The following is an 8391-nucleotide window of genomic DNA, read 5'->3' on the forward strand; positions in this document are numbered from 1 at the left end:
GCGCTGTGGGTTAAAGCCTCAGCGCCTAGGACTTGCCGATCGAAAGGTCGGCGGTTCGAATCCCTGTGGCGGGGTGCACTCCCGCTGCTCGGTCCCAGCGCCTGCCAACCTAGCAGTTCGAAAGCACCTCCGGGTGCAAGTAGATAAATTGGGACCGCTTACCAGCGGGAAGGTAAACGGCGTTTCCGTTTGCGGCTCTGGCTCGCCAGAGCAGCGATGTCACGCTGGCCACGTGACCCGGAAGTGTCTCCGGACAGCGCTGGCCCCTGGCCTCTTGAGTGAGATGGGCGCACCAACCCCAGAGTCTGTCAAGACTGGCCCGTACGGGCAGGGGTACCTTTACCTTTTTACCTCACAACCATTCTGAATGCCTCCCTTAACATAAGGCCTTTACATCTCGATATTCCTTTTAAATATACCCCCGTGTCTAAATGAAATTACAACAATAAAGCTGTCTCTGTTTCCTGCTGTGGCACTGTTTTTCTTTCACTGAACTTTTTCTCTTAACTTGGAAGAAAGGACAAAACCAGCAGTCAGGCGTTGACTTCCACTCTGATGTGATTTGACTTGCTTTCATCCTTTAAATTAAAGGCTCGAGGCAAAATTACTTTGTCACATAGCCAGATTCTCTGGGGAAATTTTGAAAGTGCCTAAAGAATTCAGGAATTGAATTCAAGAGAATGTCAATGGAAATTGTATTATTTAAGTGCTCTAGATATGTTCAAACAAGGCAGAAATTCGTGGCAAAGTCAATTTTGTCTCTACCATCTCCTGCTTCCCTTGCAGTCGGGAATAAGGTGGCTATGGAATATATTCTTAGGACTTGTTGCATCTATGATGAAAGAAAGACAAAAAAGACCAAAGAAGAAACAGAAAAGGTTTTGGAAAGAATTTGCATGCAAACAGTACTAAAGTGAGCCAGTGTGGTGCACTGGTTGGAATGTTGGACTAGGACTCATTAATGGTTCCTTGTTATCCTGGGGAAAAGTGAAGAGTGAGGTGCCACAGGGTTCTGTCCTGGGCCTGTTATTGTTCAATGGCTTCATAAACAACTTGGATGAAGGAATTGTCAGAAATGTCTTGCATGCACAGACATTCTGCCAAGTGTGGTGTTGAAAGGTGTGGTAGTGCCTTATGTTGTTGTTTAGTCGTTTAGTCGTGTCCGACTCTTCATGACCCCATGGACCAGAGCACGCCAGGCACTCCTATCTGCCACTGCCTCCCGCAGTTTGGTTAAACTATGCTGGTAGCTTCAAGAACACTATCCAACCATCTCGTCCTCTGTCATCCCCTTCTCCTTGTGCCCCCCATCTTTCCCAACATCAGGGTCTTTTCCAGGGAGTCTTCTCTTCTCATCAGGTGGCCAAAGTATTGGAGTCTCAGCTTCAGGATCTGTCCTTCCAGTGAGCACTCAGGGCTGATTTCCTTCAGAATGGATAGGTTTGATCTTCTTGCAGTCCATGGGACTCTCAAGAGTCTCCTCCAGCACCATAATTCAAAAGCATCAATTCTACGGCGATCAGCCTTCTTTATGGTCCAGCTCTCACTTCCATACATCACTACTGGGAAACCATAGCTTTAACTATACAGACCTTTGTTGGCAAAGTGGTGTCTCTGCTTTTTGAGATGCTGTCTAGGTGGTGCCTTATAGTGACGCCATTTTGGATGGAAGTCATTGTCAATATCAGCTTTGTCCTTGGAAAATTCCTAAAATTCTAGGATGCACACAATTTATATTCCAATACTGTGGGCCTTGACGGAAGGGTAATGTATGTGGTCTTTGTGCACCCTGTTGGTGGCCAAAAGGCTGGTGTTACAACACTGGAAGGAACACTTTTCATTGCCAAGGTGTGTGCTGTGCCTGAAGCATAACCCCAGAGCTAGAGAGGGAAACCTGGTGAATGTTTGTTTGTTTCCATTTCATCTTGAATGAGTTTGTTTCCATTTCATCTTGAATATTCAGATGGCAGCCTAGCCTGAACCATAGGGTGAACTCTGCTAGTACAGGCAGGAGAAGCAAATTACTCTCAGCAATGCTTGTGAAAGGGGCTGGAAATGGACCAAGACAGACTTTGACTCATCAGTTGTCTGAATTATAGGTGGCTCTTGAAGAAGACAAAACGGCTGAAAGTTGATGTTTCTGGGCAGGTGTCGAAGAAGTGCCTGTTTTGATCTCTCTGCACATTTCAGAAGGCTGGATTGTGTGTGAAAGTGAAGTAGTGTCTCAGATCAGAATGATGAGGCAAGACTTTCTAAAGCTTTTGCGTTTCACTGTTGTACAAACGGTAATTAAAATGGGGCAGACAGAGCACACGATGTTGAAATTGCTGGTAATGGATGGTGCTCTGCTTGCTGATACACACAAGCACAATCTGTGGTGGTTAGAAAAACATAGCTTTGCTCAGCAAGGCAAGCAGAGATCTGGCTAGACAATGGAAATGGCCTAAATGCCCTGCGGTATTGGTGGCTGTCTGGCCTCTGGTGCAATATTCCTAAAAATAAGTGGCAATGGGGGAAAGGAAGCCATAATATGTTCCAGTAACTAAGAAAGGACTTCAAGCCACCTTTGTTGTTGTTGTTTAGTCGTTTAGTCGTTTAGTCGTGTCCAACTTTTCGTGACCCCATGGACCAGAGCACACCAGGCCCTCCTGTCTTCCACTGCCTCCCGCAGTTTGGTCAAACTCATGCTGGTAGCTTCAACAACACTATCCAACCATCTCGTCCTCTGTAGTCCCCTTCTCCTTGTGCCCCCCATCTTTCCCAACATCAGGGTCTTTTCCAGGGAGTCTTCTCTTCTCATGAGGTGGCCAAAGTATTAGAGCCTCAGCTTCAGGATCTGTCCTTCCAGTGAGCACTCAGGGCTGATTTCCTTAAGAATTGATCGGTTTGATCTTCTTGCAGTCCATGGGACTCTCAATAATCTCCTCCAGCACCATAATTCAAAAGCATTAATTCTTCGGCGATCAGCCTTCTTGATGGTCCAGCTCTCACTTCCATACATCACTACTGGGAAAACCATAGCTTTAGCTATACGGACCTTTGTTAGCAAGGTGATGTCTCTGCTTTTTATGGATCAAGCCACCTAGTAATGGCTAAATCATAGAATTGCAGTGTTGGAAGGGAACCCTGAGGATCATCTAGTCCTCATGCCTGCCATGCAAGAATAGGCATCTGTTATCCCATATGGGGATCGAAACTGCATCTGTTATCAGCATCACGCTCTAACCAACTGAGTTACCCAGCTTCTCATTTCTCCACTCTTAAGTTCAGTTCTCCACAATTCTACATCAGTTTGTGTTTTTTCAGATAGGAAGTCCCATGAAAATCCAGCAGCATTTTAGTGTGAATTTTGTCTATTACACACAACATTGCAGGCAATTTTTTCCTAATGGCCACATTTTTGCAAGCAAGCATCCCTAATAGTTATAGGCATCTTATTCAAACTTTACTCTACTACATGCATTTTTGTATCCACTACTTTGTTTTAGTTACTGGACTTTTAAACACTTATTTTCTGGGTTTTGGGGGTGCTGTAAGAAGGAGCAGATCCACTTCCTGTATGAACCGAAGTTGGGTTTCAGGAAGCTTTGATGATTGTGCCAAGTCCAAGGACTGGAGGGAGCAAAATAAATGATTTCTAAACATCCTTGAATACATGGATCATTCTTCCCACCATACAAACTTTGACATTAACAGAGAGATGGACACTATATCTTCCTTTGAATATAGTTTTGGTTGACAGTTTTCTGATAGCAGCACCAAAGGAATCCCTGGAGAAGAGGATTCTGGTTACTCCCTATTCTAATTAAAAAGGAGTGGATTTATCACTGTGACCCACTCAAGCCTGTTCTGGAGCAACACAGAATTGTTGCTTAATTGGGAATGAAATATCTTACTCCTTTCATCCATTTGTATCTTTAAGTACCTTTTGATGTTACATAATGTTTGTTCTGAATTTGAGAGTTACCTATGTCTCTCCTCTTTTATTCAGCTAGGAAGCAGCTGTTCAAGGAAAAACACCCCAATTATAAACTATGGGATGAACTTTGGGGATATAAGATATGAACTAAAGTTGTGTGAGTGATGACTTCCCCTGTTGTCTGGAATTGCCCAGGTGTGTGCCTTTATGTTTGTTAAATTGGATTGTTTTTATTTTAACCAAGTTTTTCATCCCTGTTTAGAGACAGAAATCTTGTTTGGGGCAGTTAGTTTGAGGAATGAGGGTACAATCTTAGCTAGAAACCAGGTGATTTCAAGGTTTTACTTCCAAGCTTGGAGGAGAATTTATGGCTTAAATTTGATAAGGACAACTGGAAAACTCAGAGTTGCAGAAAGAAAGAAAGAAAGAAAGAAAGAAAGAAAGAAAGAAAGAAAGAACACACAGAATCTTGGGGAAAGGGCCATTTTTTAAAATGGGAAGATTATTTAGGGGTGTAATGAGAGATAGCCAATCCAACTTGAATTGAGAGGGTTAAGGGCTAACTACTCCTTATTTTACACAGCTTTCCACCCTGAGCAATCTTCCTTTCCTTACATTGTCTGCAACACGTTTTCTATATCTCCTGAAGGCATCCTGGCTTGGAGATTTTTGGGAGGTGAAGGGTATGTTTGTGATTTTTGCATGTTGCTTTTAGCCTTTACTCATTACTCTCCAACACCCTTAAGGCCTCGGTCCTGTATACCTGAAGGAGCGTCTCCACCTTCAGCCCGGACATTGAGGTCCAGCACCAAGGGCCTTCTGGTGGTTCCCTTGCTGAGAGAAGTGAGGTTACAGGGAACCAGGCAGAGGTCCTTCTCGGTAGTGGCACCTGCCCTGTGGAACGCCCTCCCATCAGATGTCAAGGAAATAAGCAGCTATCTTATCTTTAAAAGACATCTGAAAGCAGCCCTGTTTAGGGAAGTTTTTAATATTTAATGCTATATTGTTTTTAGGACTCAATTGGGAGCTGCCCAGGGTGGCTGGGGAAACTCAGCCAGATGGGTGGGGCATTAATAATAATAATAATAATAATAATAATAATAATAATAATAAAGTCCACTCCACTATTAAGAAATATTATCCCACATCTCACTTATATCTCACAAACTAGGGCTAGGTGTCACCAGCATACTGGTGGCCCCTTGTCCCCCATCTTCTAAAGACTCCCCCCAGAGGCTTCATGTAACTGTTAAGTAGCCTTGGGGGCTCAATCATATCACCCTGCCTATCCACTGCAGGGCTTGAATCACAGAACCCAATACTAGTTCGTGAAACCAACCGCATAAATAGAAGTGAATCCGGCTTAGAGCAAGTGCTTTCCCTTGGAGTCTTTGCGAGCTGAAGAGCTGGCGCTCCAGGCAAAGTCTGGTCTTCACAGGATCACAGAACTGTAGAGTTGGAAGTAACCCTAGGGATCACCTAGTCCAACGCCCCGCAAAGCAGGAATATGCAGCTGTCCCATACAGGGATCAATCCTGCAACCTTGGCGTTATCAGTGCCATGCTGTAACCAGCTGAGCTATCCAGGCTTCTTTCTTTTAGACACTGGTGGAGGAAGAGGAGTGTGGGGAGAACGCACTGCCCTCGGCAGCACAATCCCAGTGGGGTGCCAGTGCGGCTGCCCCCTGCCCACACTGGGTGCCACACCCCCTCAGGCAGCATGCCACACCCCCAGGACACAGGACACCCCCCCAGGATGCATGCCAGCCCCCCGCCTGCTCTCTGACTCCCACTGCTGGAGCATGAAGTTCTGCCACTCCTTTTAGAGGCAAGCAATCTCTGCAGTGAATGTATTTCTAGCCCAGACTTTGCCAGTGGAAGATCCAGAAAAATAGTTCTTTGGGGCTTTGAAATGGAAATACATTTCCATCCTAAAATAGTTTGCTTTCATATTCTCCTTGCAAAGACTGCATTTCAGATTCCATGCATGTCCGAGAAGGGGCAATTCATTTAAAAATAAGTAAAGATCGCACAGGATTGGGGAGCGCTTTGATCTTTCCAATCAATACTGATTAGCCCAGGGAAACGTTTGAGCAAATATTAATTACAAAAAGACCAGGAGCTGCCATGAGCAACCTAAAGTATTAGCAAATTACCCAGCTGATGTCTCCTGCGTACCCAATACATATAAGTGGCTTCTGAAGAGACCAGATGGGGCGTTTGAGCAAATAGGGAATCACGGTTAGCATTGCAAAATGTTCAGAGCCACTTACATTCCAGCTGCACGAACCATTTTAAATGGGCAACAGTTCATAAATTGCAATAATGTGCAAGTACCTCATTCCTTCATTGTAAGGAGGGAGTTCGGGAAAAGGGATTGAAATGACAAAGGAGTAAACGGAGAAGAGAAGAAAGGGAGAGTAGTGGAGGAGCAAAGACTTGTGGAGAGACAGGCAGTAGTTACATGTCTCGGCAGTTGGTTGGAAGAAAGTCTCAAACAGCAACAGAGCAGGACGGCTGCTTAAACAACTGGTGATCTATCACAAGTCACACAGTCTACTAAGATATATGATTGGGCAGCTGTGGAGCTGCATGACTCTGGCTGCTTGCCTAAGACTGCAAAAGCTGGGGAAAGTTTGTGATGCACCTGGAGGGCTGCAGTACATGGCCAATGAACAAGAAGCATACAGAACTGCCTTACACCATACGTCCATCTAGCCCAGGGTTTCCGAAACCTGTGTCTCCAGCTGTTTTGGGACTACAATTCCAACCATCCCTGACCACTGGTTCTGCTAGCTAGGGATGATGGGAGCTATAGTCTAAAAAAAGCTGGAGACCCAAGGTTGGGACACCTTGATCTAGTCCAATATTGTCTACCGTCTCCAGACACTCTGAGGCTCTGGGCGTCTTTCGCAGGCCTGACACCTTAGATTGTTTTTGCTGGACAGCCTAGGGATTTCACCTTGCAGGAGCTTCACAACTCCCCTGTTTTTTGAAGGGTGTGAAAGCTTCTCCCAGACATGCTTTGTTCTCAGGTTAACATATCTTGGGCAAACAGCAATAGCACACATGATGTGCCACAATTGCCGGTGTTTCAGTGAGGGTTTTCTGCAACAAATCAGCAGGGCTGTCGTAAGCTTCTGCAGCAAGAAATAGTATGTGTGTAGAAATAGTACCTGGGTAAACAGACACACTGTGGTGGGTGAGCCTGTGAGAGAGAATGCTCTTGTTGTCATGATTCATGACCTTGCAGTGTTTGGCAGAAAGCTCTGGAGAGGATTCAGGCTAGCTTCTGATTTGATCCTGGAATGTCCCTATTTTTCCCACCACCACTGCCACTGCAGAGCGGGTGGAGGAGGAATACCTGGTGATTGTCCAGAGCAGCAATCATGGCAGTGGTGTCTATGAAGGAGCATTCCATTGCCTCTCCATGGCCTCTCCTTGGCTGCCACCACTAGCCTCCTCTCTTGGGCAGCTCGTAGTGGCTTCTGGAGAGCAGGCCAGGAGGGGGAGACATTGAGGTCCAGCCCCACATGACATGTCAGCTCTAAAATATGTATCACCCTACTCAACCCCTCATCATTAAGATCTAGAGCCGGAATTAGAAGCTGCTAAGCAGTGTTATGGGACGCGGGTGGCGCTGTGGGTAAAACCTCAGTGCCTAGGACTTGCCGATCGTACGGTCGGCAGTTCGAATCCCCAAGGCGGCGTGAGCTCCCGTCTTTCGGTCCCAGCTCCTGCCCACCTAACAGTTTGAAAGCACCCCTAAGTGCAAGTAGATAAATAGGTACCGCTTTATAGCGGAAAGGTAAACGGCGTTTCCGTGTGCTGTGCTGGTGCTGGCTTGCCAGAGCAGCTTCGTCACGCTGGCCACGTGACCCGGAAGTGTCTGCGGACAGCGCTGGCTCCCGGCCTCTTAAATGAGATGAGCGCACAACCCTAGAGTCGGACACGACTGGCCCGTACAGGCAGGGGTACCTTTAAGCAGTGTTATAAGGCTGTTAAAAGAGTATTTCCCTTTCTGGAATGGGAATTTCCAAATTTTCCAACTAGTAAGGCTGTATTCAGCTAAGACTTACTAAAGTTGAAGGGCCTTCTCGATAGTGGCGCCTGCCCTGTGGAACACCCTCCCATCAGATGTCAAGGAAATAAGCAACTATCTTACTTTTAAAAGACATCTCAAGGCAGCCCTGTTTAGGGAAGTTTTTAATGTTTAATGTTGTATTGTGTTTTTAACATTTGGTTGGGAGCCATCCAGAGTGGCTGGGGAAACCCAACCATATGGGTGGGGTATAAATAACTATATATATATATAGTTGCTCCTTTCTAGAAAATATTTATTGGTGTGTATTTTTCTTTTTGTAAATCTACCAAAGAATAAAATAAAATTGGGATTAATAAGTTTTCTTGGGATTACTGCAAGAAGAATGATAATCAGACAAAACTAGGAGGTGGGAAGAGGCTCCACCAATA

The sequence above is a fragment of the Podarcis gaigeae genome (genome assembly GCF_964106915.1).
Source record: "Podarcis gaigeae genome assembly, chromosome: 17".
NCBI classification, from domain to species: Eukaryota; Metazoa; Chordata; class Lepidosauria; order Squamata; family Lacertidae; genus Podarcis; species Podarcis gaigeae.